A 14,572-nucleotide genomic window follows, 5' to 3' on the forward strand; every position below is an offset into this window, starting at 1 on the left:
TTTGTAAAGTTTTGCAATAGTTACAGTCATAAATACACCAGAAGAATATCCATTTTCTTTCCAGTCAACAACATCACGACGTCGTTATAGGATAACAAAGTACAGAAGTATGTACCTACATTATACAAAAACATTACAATGTTGCCAAAAATCAAATTTAAAATTCAGATAATTTATACTTTTTTAATTTAATAATTAATTGAATTTTAATTTTAATTTTATACATCAATGTATTTCTATTTTGTTCTTAGTAATGTACTAATAAAATATTTAATCTGTTACTTTTCGGGTAGTTAGAAAAATTGGTCTAAAGAAAGTTACCTGTAAAGTAATACGATATAGTGTGACGTTTATTAATTAAAAGTTGTTATTAATCAGTGATTTAATAAGAAAGACAAGCAACTCACAATATAGATACTTGATGATTGCGAAAATAAGTTTAGTACATAGTGCTATAATTTATTACATTTTTAAAACCTTTTTTATTACATTCCTGACACTTAAACAAAGACTTACTGTGGAGATGAACATCATTTAAATAAATATAATTGAAAGAATCGTTGTTCAATATAAGTAACATCTGAAAAAATAATATTAACGATTATCTCTATCCCTAGGGAATCAGTACGCGGAATATCCCTTAAATGGTTTTACGCATATCATTTTCCTATTAACGCATGCCGGGACCGATATCGCGGTGTAGTGCAAAAGAATAAAAAGGGAAATAAAGTAACTCGTATGGCGGGTCGGTTGCAAGATGCAGAAATCTGTGCGGGCCGTGGGCGTGGGTGAACCGGTCTAGACGAGATGAACTTTAAGGATCCGACAAAATAAAATAAAGCTCGCCACATCGCGACAGCCGCCCGCGGACCGGCTGTAATGGCCGATTCTTCGCGAGGCGTCGCGTCGCGCGTCGGTCATCGTGCCCGCCTAGCAACGCGGCCCTTGCGCACGATCTCCTCTCGATTTACGACATACCCTAAATAATACATTAATATATACGACACAATGCAAGCAAGTACTGCGAGAATATACGAGCGCGCAGCTTTGTCTCCGCCGCAAAATGAATTTCCTCCAAGTAGGTTTAACTACTGTGAACTCCCGGGTGAGAACCTCTAATTTACCTCGAGTGGACACAATTGAAAGAAAACACGAGAGAGGCCGTCGCGCCGGATTAGATTAGCGGAGATAAGATTAGCGCCGATGCGATGCGAGCGCCTCGCCACCGGCCGCCGCCACCGTCGCCGTCGCCGCAGTCTGCCACCAGAACCTGCTAATTGCGAGCACCACCTACGCCCTACGTCCGACCGCCAAGCGAATTATCTGCACGGTGCGTTGCTCCACGCTCTCTACGTGCGTCAAGCGAGGATAATGTTTTGATAATAAAACTTGTAATTACGACCGTCGCCAAATAAAACGCCTACGCGTCGGTCGACATGTGCACTTGTAGCGGCGAACCTGGACCTAAGTAAGAATTGTACGATGCGGAGCTAGGTCCCGCGGGCCGGACTCGGGCGGGGCTGCACCCTAATGCAATGATTCATATTATTCGGTTTGCGGGCGAGTTGAACGTCTTCCATTATTGTCATTCATCGGAGGAAGTGGGCGGTGAGGGGCGGCGCGGGCACCGTCGGCCCCCGCGCGCGCGGCGATCCTCAGTCGCTCGCCGACACTCTCGCCGTCCGTACGCGAGAGCCGTGATGCAACTTGGCTCCGCTTGACGCATTCGTTCGCGAACCGTGTGTGTGTGCTTCGCGAGTAGCGAGATCGCAGCCTGAGCCGGAGCCGCGTGCAGTGCACCGTCACCAGTGCGGAGGATTCTGCGCGAGCCGCCAGCTCAACGAGTGTGCGACGACCGCGGTGTCGGCCCAGCTGATTGCAGCGTGCTGCCTGTCGCCAGCCGCCAGCGAGCGCACGGTGAGTGCGGCCAGTGCGGGTTGCGGTGCACGCACTCGCATCGCATTGCCACTGCGTGTCTATTTCGAGTCGCTCGCGAATCTTCCTAGCGTCCGTCGTCGGCGACGCTGGCTCGCTTACGACCGAGGGGCTTCGTACAATTTTCAAGTGTCACGAGGCATCCGATGAGCGTGTTGATAAACAGTGTCGGCTTACCGCTGCGGGTACGCAGGCCATCGGTGACAAATAGTTTCATGTTATGCATTGGAAATTGCGTCGGAGAATGAACGTGAATTTTACAATCAAAACACACCCGTTTAGTATCATGTGGACACAATCGGCAATTGCTGCGGAGCGGCGATTGTTCAGGGCGCCGTGTGTTCGTTAGCCGAGCCGGCTGACTTCCGCCGGCGGTGACGCCGACTCGCGATACACGGAACTTTTCTGCCGTCGGACGTCGGTCGTCACCCAGTCCTAGGTTTCATTACAGTATGAAGTACAAATACTACGATTTGAAGAAACCATAAACTAAATTTATAAACGAAAGAAAGTTTTGCTAAGTTTGATAATGTGGTTCTCTAAAGTATTTTATCTCTTATCAATCTGCTCTTGCGAAGGTCGCACTGATAATTCGGCTGCGTTGATAGTTGATAACCGTGACGTGATACATTGAAAGCTTTCTACACTCTACTGCATTAAGACATTTATTCCGGCGTATTATTCCGTAGGAACGTCGTTATCGGTGTTGTGTGTCTTTCTCAAATAACAATGAAGTCTTTGACATAAACTGCAATTTATTCCAATGCGAATCATGTAAAGTATTTTAGGTAGCGAAAAAGCATTAATTTATTGTAATCTTCATTAGACGATAATAGTTACACAATTTTAAATGTATTCACAACAGACTCTAACTTAATCTCTATGTATACTTTACAACACCCTACATTTCAAAGATATAAAATACATTTTAAAAAGACATTTAAACATTAATTTTGACGGTAGGACAGCACAGTAGTTAATTGATCAACTTTCCAATCTACAAAAACCAGATTGATTTCCCGGAAAAAAAAATTAGGTTATATTAATCAATCAAAATATTGTCAGTAAGCTAAGTAACAGACTTCTTACTTTTCCGTTGCTTTCGTAATTTGTCATTGTTTTTCTTAATGGCCGCATGCAAATTATTTATTTAAATTATTCCTGTACTTGTACATAATTATTCTTAGATAAACACTGTCTTAATAATTATTCAAGCCAATAAGGCAAACCACAGACTATTCGTCTCAAAAAGTTACAAGTATATTTTCAGTATAATTAGTTTAAATACCTATTAGAGTAATTGAATGTAATTTAAACTGTTTTACTTTTAATATGTTATTCTCGTGAACCGGGCAAAGGTCAAATGTTTGTTTAATTTTCATTAACATAACGATAATGGGAATATTATCTTGTAAAGATAAAAATAATGTCCACCGACAAAATCTCCGACAAACATTCCGCGCGTTCTAATCTATTGAATCATGTTTCCTATTATTTTGGACGACTTTTACATTTAATTTTATCACAATGGTCGTTTTTATATAGGAAACAATGGTATTGTAATAAAAAAATGGACATCACCTTTAATACAATTGTTCTTATGCTATAAAAAATCGCTAGCCGAACTCTACTATTAATTATATAAGAATTTAGAAATATCAAATCAGTAGTCAATGTGTTTGTTCTTCCAGACTATGCTCTATGCCTTTAAACATCCATCCATTCCTCTAAACTTCGTATTTATAAGTAAGATTGTTGTTTATCATTGCTATAATATATTGTATAAAATAAACTGGAGTTGTATGTATTTTGTTTACACATCATTATAAATAATAGTATCGATTCACTTTCTTAAAGACTTAAAAAACGCAAGATCTATTGAAAAAAATTTAATTAATCGTGTTTAGATGATGAGATGTGGTAACCAATTGCCAGAATTGCCGGCTTATTATTACATAACAAACTAAGTCGTCATTTAGTTTTGTAACTGGCTTGTAAAATGGGTAATTTAAAAGAATCTTTTACGATAATCTAAGTTATTTAAACCTCCAGTAGTAAAAAATAACAAAACATGCATTTAAGTGGTAGATAATAATAGTCAATCTGCAGTAAACGATAAAAAAACGTGACTAATGGGTCAGAGAATTGTTGGGATGTTTTTCAATATATTGGAATGTTGGGCATTAAAGGCAAATAGAGTGGCGTATCTACAAAAGAGTATTGACACTGAGATAAGCGTATCTGAGTGCACACTAATGTGGTAGGTATCTGCGCTTACACTCATTGTTCCGTTATCATGTACGGTTAGCGCATTATGTGTCCGATAAGCAAACAGCTCGGCCATGTCTGCACCCAGCGGTCATCTCGTCACTACACTAACATTATAACACACGCACAGACGGACAATACACTACTGTATGCTATGTTTAAAATTGTATTCAATTATTTTATTGAAATTTCAATTGTTTTTTAAGTAATTGAGTACCTAAGACTTATAAAGTGGACCACTCAATTTATGTTTCATTCCTTATTGCTTGTACTTTATTTACGCATTTGTATATTTAAAAAAAGGGTTTGGCTTTTTAATACTATAAACCGAAAAAACAATAACAAAGTTAGTTCTTAGTCGAGTTTAGTCAGTTTTTGATTTACGAAATTCGTCGTGCTATTAAAGTTAAGACCTCCATCATAGCTACTGCGGTGAAGTTTAGGACTACGGATCTAATAACCGCACACACTAAGGTCTTCTATAGTCTACCCTAAGGGACCATTAAACGAGTCTGTAGTAAAAAAATTTAAATAAAATACATTATGAAATATATGTGTGTCTGTGGCAGATATTTAATTGTTAATTAGTGCCCGCGGCGGATGTAGACAATTTAAAATTTTTGCTGCATCCAAACAACTCGGTGTTGCAAATAAAATTTTCCGTTTGCAAACTTTACTCCTGATTTCTATATCTATTTTTTTTAATATTTTATTTATATGACAGTTCTGTTTTTTTTTTAAAAATTACTATCATAAATTTTTACTATCTGGTAAATCTTGTATTAACATTTGTTTTACATAATATGAAAAAAAAATCAAATCTTACTAATATTATAAAAGCGAATGTTTGGATGGATAAATGGATGGATGGATGTTTGTTTGAAGGTATCTCCGGATCGGATGAAATTGATTTACACAAATGTAGAACATAGTCTGGAAGAACACATACATAGGCTACTTATTAGGTTTTTAATTCCGCGCGGACGGAGTCGCGGGCGACAGCTAGTGACAAATAAAAGCAAAAGTACTCGTAGTTTATATAAATGTAGGTAACACGGTTTGATAGTTATGTTATCAATCAGCTGATAACGTACTAATTAATAAATGATATTTAATGTCATTAGAAATAATGGATTTTTAAATACACATTCTAACAAAGAAGAATAATAAAATAACCTAGAAATAAAATAATGTTAACACGTACGTCGTACAATATTATCTAATTGTTTAAATTTTTTTAATTTTCAATAAGTTTTAATTAAAGTCCGATACCAAATGAGCATCAAACTAAATCATAGTTTGTCTTTTTCATGGTTACGTTTTTAACTCAAAAAAAAAATAGTGTTGAACTGCGACCTCTACATAAATATGTTGTTACATCTGTTGCTTAAAGAAAAAGTAAGGGATTTTACTATTAAAGAAATTAATTTTTCTGGCGTACTAAATATAAATATAAAAAAATAAGTAAATATTATTTTTTTCTGTGAAGTCTAAATCACCGTTACTATTTAGTTAATTAAAAACATTTTACTTAGTATATGTTGCACGAAGTGTGAGATTAGTTTTAAATCTTATTATTAAACATTATGTTAGTTGGATTTGATAGTGCAGAAGGTTAAGTCCAACGCCCACTTGTGTTCGTAATTCTCAAAGGCTTAAATTCCAAGTAGCTTATAATTTAAATTGTTGACGATGGCTTAGTAACAACCCTGTTACAAACTAGTTGAAGAGGTCTTTTCCCACATCAAGAATTTAAAAAAGCATACTATTATTAATTTAAAAGTAAAATCATGCATAGGATCTGATTTATGACTTGTTAAACTATATATGTCAAAGTGTATGTTTCATTTCTTTTTATTACTTAATCTGATTTGCTTGTAAATGAACACAAAAATTCATTAAGTGTAGTACTACTAACATTCAATATGTTACGGTACAAATCCAGAAATAATTAATTATGCCACTTAATTAAATTTGCATTTACTGAAAGTCCCAGCCCTAATGGTGGCGGTGCGGTCGGCGCGTCGCAGTTTCGCCTCGTTCGTTCACTCTGCGGCTATATTTAGTGTGGTGCTCGGAATGCAGTCCGGCCGGCGCTGACCTGCCTCAACACCACCACTGTCACAGTTTCGGCGCACGCGCAGCCTCCGTTGTTTCACACGAGGACAGAAGTCTGGTAGAAGTCAGTACTGTACTGCTATTGTTTGAACACACACTTACACTACTTCTATTGTAGATAAAACATTAAGAAGTACATGTATGTCCTTTTCCACCCGAGAAAAGTCGAGGCAGGTCGTTAGTTAAAAATAAATTAAGAAAAGCATGGTCCAACACTTTTCCTCAAATCGAAAAATAAATATTAACCATAAAATTTTCTTAAATGAAATCGACAGTTAAGAACCACGAAATTTGAATAAGTCGACTTTTAGACGTATTTCTAATATATTTCGATGGATTTAGGGTGAAAAGTTTAACGGAAGTTATATTAAGGCTTGCTATGTGTAACCGCAAATTAGTTTAATGTTAAGCAAGCGGTTGGAATTTTCTCAGTACAAAGTTTGTAAATATCAGAGGCCCTCTTCTAATAAAAAATACGTTGAAATCTTTTGATTTCATAAATTTCAAAACTAGAACGTAGTTACTTTATTATTAGAACGATTTCCGACATTATAAAACTTCTAATTCTTACAAAGAAAATTTCAGATTTCTTTTAAGTTTAGGAAAGACTAGAAGCAATCTTGCTTTTGTAAAAATCACAGATTTGTCTATGTCTTAAATTTATCAAATTAATTTACTATTACTTTTTTCACGATAGCGGTTGTTAACAACTTTAATAGGAAATGAAATTTGCACAATCACTGTGAAGAATTATTTAATTACATTAGCTTTTTGCAAGAAAACGAAGTTCTAAACTGCAGGAGAAAAAATGAGCGTTGTCATACTCGCGTAAAACATTTTGTGAATTTAAGAATTCGGCTTCATTTTTAAGCGAAATAAAATTTATGTCACAATTTATGAAATTTAATAAGTACCGTTTGCTTTTCGCGTATTGAACAACTAGCTGTCGCCCGTCCGTCCGCATGGAATTAAAAAAACTTAATAAGTAGCCTATGTGTTCTTCCAGACTATATTCTACATCTGTTCAAATTTCATCAAGATCCGTTGAGCCGTTCCGACGATACCTTCAAACAAACATCCATACATCCATCCATCCATCTAAACATTCGCATTTACAATATTAAGTAAGATAGTAATTTTTTCAATAAAAAATGGTACCGATACGTCTAAAGATGCTTTTTCCTTAACCTTCTTTTACTATAAGAATACAAAAATTATATCGAAGTAATAAATCAACCAATGGTACTATTATAATAAGTGGGTAGTAAAACTCATGAAATCAAGGTCATTTATCGCAATGCGCATATATTTTTATATGAAAACAATATAATTGAAATAGTTCGGATAATAGGCTTTATATTGATTTTATATGTCTTGCGACAAACATAACGTTAGCCGAGATGTGCTGGAAAAGGGGAATAGTTTCCTTAATCGGCTCCACGTATTACATAAAATGAAACAAGCATTGCTCTGCGATCTGTGAAAATAGTCAATAAAATACTAATAAAGAGTAACGAGATGGAATGGCCGCCGCCCACGCGTCGTGGCCACGCTCGCTCGTACGATAACTACGTCACAAAAACAACCTATTTCCACTAGTGCGATTAGCCGCGAGACTGCTATTTCCATGTAAGCGTAATTCACGCAAATTTTATCACGTTTATTTCATATAATTTAAACGAAGACTACCATATCAATTATTCTGTCCCTAAAAAATCATAAAAAGTATTAACAAAAATAAAAAAATCACGTGATTTTTTGGCTTAGTCTTGATCATTATTTGGCTCATGTTTTGTGTTGTCAAGCAACTATAGTAAAAACAATTTAAAATATAATTAAACATACAATTTGCACAAATGTGCGATAAGTTTAGTTCGATTTTCAGATATATAAACACTGTAAAGTGTTAAAGGAAGAAAAATCGCACGATGTAAATACAAGTAACGTACCAGTTGTAAGCGTATAGTAATGCACACGCTGTGCTCCGCGAGGGTAAAATGGCCAGTCTAATGAGTCGGTACAGCGTTAATCCATTCCAAGGGCTGACAATGTCCTCATACTTTACCTATATTATAACTCTTGATTATTATTTAACCTATCATATACACAGTACTCAAATAAATAAATGGCTTCTTGAAAAGTTGACATTTTATATTTTTCTTTTCTGGTCTCTTGCATGTGTATATTTATGAAATTAGATTAAATAATAAACATGTTTGACCTTAACATTGGTACCAATTTTAAAACTATTAAAAAAACTGAACTGCGACACTCTTATCGACAATTATCTAAATACAGTTGTATAAAGAAATACGATAGTATACAAGTTATTTAATATTTCTTATCTTATTCAAAAAGTTACAGTGTAGAAGAAACCAAATGCTATAATCATTTGGTTCTGAATGGTTACAATTAGTACAATAGTAGCTAGACTAAAGTAAGCTTGTATTTATATATTCGTATAGAGTATTCCAGCTTGTAAAGGATTAGTATATGAGCACAGCCCTAAATAAATGCTGATATAGCCTGTGTCGGGTGCGGGGGGGGGGGTGTAGGCGAAAGCAGGGGGACGTCGGCCGCGGCGGCGCCGTCTAGGTCAGACAGTGCTATTAGATCTCAGATTGATCGCTGCTTCGTCGCTCCCCGTATCCTATAGACGTCTTATTTCATCGCCAACTGTATGTAGAGTGACGTAACTCGACTGCTTTTTATGTACAGCTTAGGTCTTTACATAAGGCTTCCTCGGCCGGCCGGCATAATTAAAATCTTTTGCGCCGCCTGCACTAGTCCGAGCAACATTTTGTTATTAAAATGCTTCACAAACCAGCCGTATAAACCATGTAGCGTAGCTCTCAACCGCGTGTGCTTTGTTGATGCGCTGAATGTTAACGTTTCTATGAAACATTCAGCACAGTCTTCACTAGACGTTACCACGGATTATCACTTCGGTATTGTTGTTTAGACGCTAACAGTATTGGGTGTAAACTAGTGACCGAATTTATTAATGATTCTGTCAAAACATGATGGACACTAAAACGAGTCTGATGTCTACACCATGTGAAGAAATACCAGCATTTGCTTTTAAAGTATTTGTTACGTACTTAATCCAATAGAACATTTGTTCTACATGCTTTATCACTTATTCCCACAAAATTTTAAATTAAGTTAGCGTACATAACCTTAACCTAGTTGAGTCACTGCGGGAAGTCTGAATGTTCTTATTACATGAATAGGATTACATTTTCTTCTTTTTTTTTTGGCTTAATATCAATTCGTATTCCGTCCATAACTTTGCCTACGCAAAATTTTTACAAAGTCATCTAAATACATGATCATTGAACTTTTCATGGCTGTTACATCTTTTGTCATTTATTTTTTTCTAGTACTATAAATTGTGCAGGAGAAAATAAGAAATTGGTTTGTGTCATTAGAGGTACTGCCATTTATTAGGCTTCAAATAGTTTACGTTTACATATTTCTTTTCAAATACAATGTAAAGTTGTATTATATGGCTTTTAAGTAATACCAGTGATATAATTGACGTCATAAAAATACCACGTAACACTTTGTTAATCGTTATCATAGACATTTATTAGAATTCGCGATAAAATAAAAGTCGCTTCGTGAGTTGTGCAGATAATATGCTGTTGTTTGGTTACTTAGCTGGTTTTATTTTTGTTGCATTTTAAAAACATTATTTAGAAACTGTTATAATTTTCTTTTCTAGGGTAATCTACATCTACCTGATACTCGTATGATTATTTATATCTGTGCACATAATGGTAACATTTTATTTGTACATCATATAAATATGCTTTCAAAATTCAAAATTCATTTATCTATCTATATATATAAAAGAAAGTCGTGTTAGTTACACCATTTATAACTCAAGAACGGCTGAATCGATTTGACTGAAAATTGGTGAGCAGGTAGCTTAGAACCAGGAATAGGACATAGGATAATTTTTACCCCGTTTACTTTTTTTTTTTTTTATTCCGCGCGGACGGAGTCGCGGGTAAAAGCTAGTATCTATATATATAAAAGAAAGTCGTGTTAGTTACACTATTTATAACTCAAGAACGGCTGAATAGATTTGACTGAAAATTGGTGGGCAGGTAGCTTAGAACCAGGAAACGGACATAGGATAATTTTTACCCCGTTTTCTATTTTTTATTCCGCGCGGACGGAGTCGCGGGTAAAAGCTAGTTTGCCATAAAATAGAGTGGTTACGGTGTTACAGAATCGTCGAGTGTCGCCTATTTGTTAAAATAATATAGTTTTAGGTACAGAAAAACTAGTAAATATATAATTATAGGATTTCATAATCAATTCAACTTTGTCCTCTCAAAGTAGTAAATAATTATCTTATTTAACCTCACATTTTTTTTCTTCCGTTAGTACTTCAATTTGTTTATTTTTCTTCTGTATGAAAAGATACAAACAGTTAATTTGAGATTTGCAACTTCAAAGAACTATATAATTAAATCAACGCAACACAAAGTCAAAGGACTCTATAGTTACGTCTACAATGTTCTCTATTTACCATAATAGAGGGAATAGATTTCACTAAAGTCTCTTAATTTTTATCCGTATAAAATGTTTTCGTGTTCTTCATTGTCTTCCGTAGGTTGCTTATCTTTAAGGGGTTTTATATCCTGTATATTTTGTATGTAATTGTTAACAAAATCCGGTTTCATTGCATTTCCTGATATTTTATCTTTTGCATTTTTATCATTTCATTTTCGTTTTTGCGATGTGTCTGTTATCTTAAACTGCAGCGTACAGCGTGTCGGCATCAAGGTCCCGCCTCGTGATCGTTTCCAACACCACATGTTTATTATTAGCTACCATATCTCGAAGTCTTGTTTATTTCTTACCGATGGTCGTGTAATTGCTTTATTAAACGTTCATTTAAATAACTACTCGAGTTGTTTTGGTTTTGGTATGCCGCCTTTGATGAAATGAAATGTTTTATATCTGGAATACCGAGAATTTGTTTCACTCACCTGTAATTTTAAACTACGAGTATACATCGTTAATCAAATCTTTTGATAAGGATTAAAATGTATCTTTAATATCTACTTGTTCATCATTTTTTTAAATCATAAAGTGGCAAACGAGCAAGCGGTCACTTGAATACGCCGAAATAGCGAAGCGATCACTGGCCATAGATATCCGCAATTGCGGATGAGTTGCTTACCTTTAATTGACAGAGGAGGTAACGCACAGGAAGAGGATAAATCCTCTTCCTACGTGAACAAAAATTAGGCCTCCGGCACGCACTGACGACGTAACACTGAATTGCTTGCACTTCACGCCTGCCTTCTATGTGGTCATGGTATTGCATCGATCGGCCCAAAATTTGCAAAAATTGTTATTGCGGGTGTCTACCACTGTTCATTTTAAGAAAGAGTAACATTTCAGTAATAATATTGCAAAGTAAAGGCATTCTATGTTAGCCGAGATGATGTACTATATATTTAGTCTGGGTCTAATGCTATTTATAGCAACGTTTAGCCTCAAGGATCAATTTAAATTGCAAATCTAGTTGCATGACATTTTCAATGTAAAATTACATCGGTTGCTAAGTTCATAAGTAATGGTGGCACGGTGGACGGTGTTTTACGACCAATAAAGTGCACTTTAGTGCTCTTTGTGGGAATCTTTGCCGTTGTTTTCCTCCATTTAAACATTTTATAAAATTTCATGATGGAGAAAGGACTTGGGCAATTGTCATTGTGTCCTCAGTCATCAATTATAATCTCAAGCACCTAAAAAATTAATATTGACTACTCGTCTTAGTTATCGTAAGTCAAGGGATGACTACTGTGAATATATGCTTCCCCAAAAGGTCATCACAAAATATACCGCTTTTGTACAACAAATCTTGACAAATTAAAACAATTATTCATTATAATTTTTGTATACTAAATTAATCGACATTAAGATGTCACTATTCGAGGGTTTACGTTTTTAAAATGTGCCTCCATCGACTAATTCACGTATGTGGGATTGTAATTTGTATGAAACTGTGGGATAACTTTCCAAGATTTTGAAATAAAATTATAATAAAGGTACTCAGAAGTTTATCGAACATCGATCTGAGTTATCATACTCATAACTACTTTTAGTAGCTTATAATTCATCGTTCAAACCTCATTAGAATTTTACTACTGTATGAAGCAACATCGTACACTGCCAAACAAATGGTACTTCACTCTTATTCAAGTACTGTCACATTTAAAAGCTATAAAAATATTATTATCCACACTTCCGACAATCGTTAGTTGAAATGCAAAACGCGCACGATGGACTCTACGATAAGCATAATTATTCATTAAAGTGTTTATACAATGGAATTACACATATTTAATATACTGTAATTATTTCTTTTACACATTTACTCTTTATTTTTGCAAGCGATAAAATAATTAAGTAATTTTTTGTTTCATTTTTATCATTAAGCTTAGTTAAATTTAGCGCCTGTTTCACAATGTCTAAGTAAGTCATTGTTGGCCTTTTGCAATCTCCAAATAATCTACGAACATTGTGAAACAGGCCTTAAAGTTAATCAGTAATACAGCTCTTGGCGCTTGAGTTAGCAAATAAGGCAGAAGAGAACTCTTGTTCCGGACGTGCCAAAAATTGCCGGATACTATACATACAGCATACCAGTAAGATATGACAAGCTAAGGTGTATAACTAATTTTTATTCTTTACGTATAACACTTCAACGAAAGAGTAACATAATATTATAAAATAGACATGTTATCGAATTGCTTGAGCTATATTTTTTAAGCTATAGTCAAAATGACAATACATCTTAAGTCATTACGAAGTTCATAGGTATGTATATTATAACAGAGCTATGTAAGTAGAGATAGGGCTATCAAGAGGCGCTCACACTCGCACTTAGCCCCTCATCACGCGCTCCGTGGATGTCGCGTAGATAACGCCCCGTCTTGTGTCACTGTCATTAGCGACATTGTCCTGTCATAGCTGTACCTAGTACACGCATATATATTTACAAAACACTTTTATGTCCGATCCAATATCTATGTAATATTTGCTACGAGGGCAGTGGCCTCTATGTCATCGTTAATTATGACAAAATTGGGATGAGATTTTTGGTGTAGATTACGCCCGATAAGGTTCGCTGAACAATATAAAATTTCGCGACGACGATACGATGGTGATCGTCACAAATATTCGTGCAGAGATATTTGTAACTTAGTTATTTTTTATAATTCAAATAAAACCTGTATTGGTATTGCAGATGTCCATGGGCGTCGATGAACACCTTGGTGTTCCCGCTGCTCGTTTGCCCCCTTCTCTTATAAAAAAAAAAAAGAAAAAGAAAAGATGATTGAAGCCGAAAATGAAAATTATTACAAAAAAAAAAACTGTGAAATTTTAATAACAAACCCTATAACCGATCGGACATGCTTCATCTGATCCTACCAATAATTTTTATATGTTTTTATTTAATCCAACAGAAATAACTTACTCGATACATTTATTTGGAGACATTAGACTTGAATTGGTAATATTTCGTCTACTAAATCGCTTAAGGACATTCGCGCTTATCTTTTATTGTCCAGGGAAATGGAAAAGGTCAAATTACAGCAATTCAAGTGACGTACCCTTTATTATTTTCATCATTTTAAACAGTTAAGTGTCGTAATATTTTATAGTGGTCATTTTAAATTTGGCTCTTGCTCTTTGAGATTTCATCATCTTAATGGGTAACTAAATTGATCAAAAATAACAAAAGAAATAACAAAAATCTCAATTTTCAATAGAAATAACATTCATTATTTAACCAACGTATCTAGTAAATAAATCTTTTACTTACAAAAACAAATTTCTTTCACGTAAATATTAGTATTGAAATATTCATTTTAAAATAAATATTCAATATAATACTTACTGGTGATTATAATATTGTTTACAGAAGTAACAAGTTAACTTTATCGCATCTTTGTGAAAGCCAAAGTGTATGAAGATAAAAATTGTTTCAAAGGACGACTGGCGTCTCCTAATTAGATTTGATCTCTTTGTACTGACCTTTGAAAATTCAATTAGTCGTATCGATTTATTATAATTTGAATATAAAAAGAAATAACTTATAATATTAGGATGTTTAGTTTTCACCTGAGTTGTAATTAAAAGAGTAGTAATATATAGAATAGTTTTCATAAGTGCATAATAATGCTTAGTTATATTTTTTAAATATACGTATTTGAATATT

At 34.8% G+C, this 14,572-nt stretch overlaps 1 long non-coding RNA gene across 1 annotated transcript in view; it reads left to right on the forward strand.

Annotated features, from left to right (window-relative positions):
- Positions 1-1,274: 1,274 nt before the first annotated feature.
- The window catches only part of LOC106717911, a 60,374-nt gene continuing 47,076 nt past the window's right edge, over positions 1,275-14,572 (forward strand). The window contains exon 1 of the long non-coding RNA XR_001357358.2: positions 1,275-1,917. This is a non-coding gene — a long non-coding RNA (uncharacterized LOC106717911). The remainder of the gene's footprint in view (positions 1,918-14,572) is intronic.

This window comes from Papilio machaon, chromosome 13 (assembly GCF_912999745.1).
Source record: "Papilio machaon chromosome 13, ilPapMach1.1, whole genome shotgun sequence".
Classification (NCBI taxonomy): Eukaryota; Metazoa; Arthropoda; class Insecta; order Lepidoptera; family Papilionidae; genus Papilio; species Papilio machaon.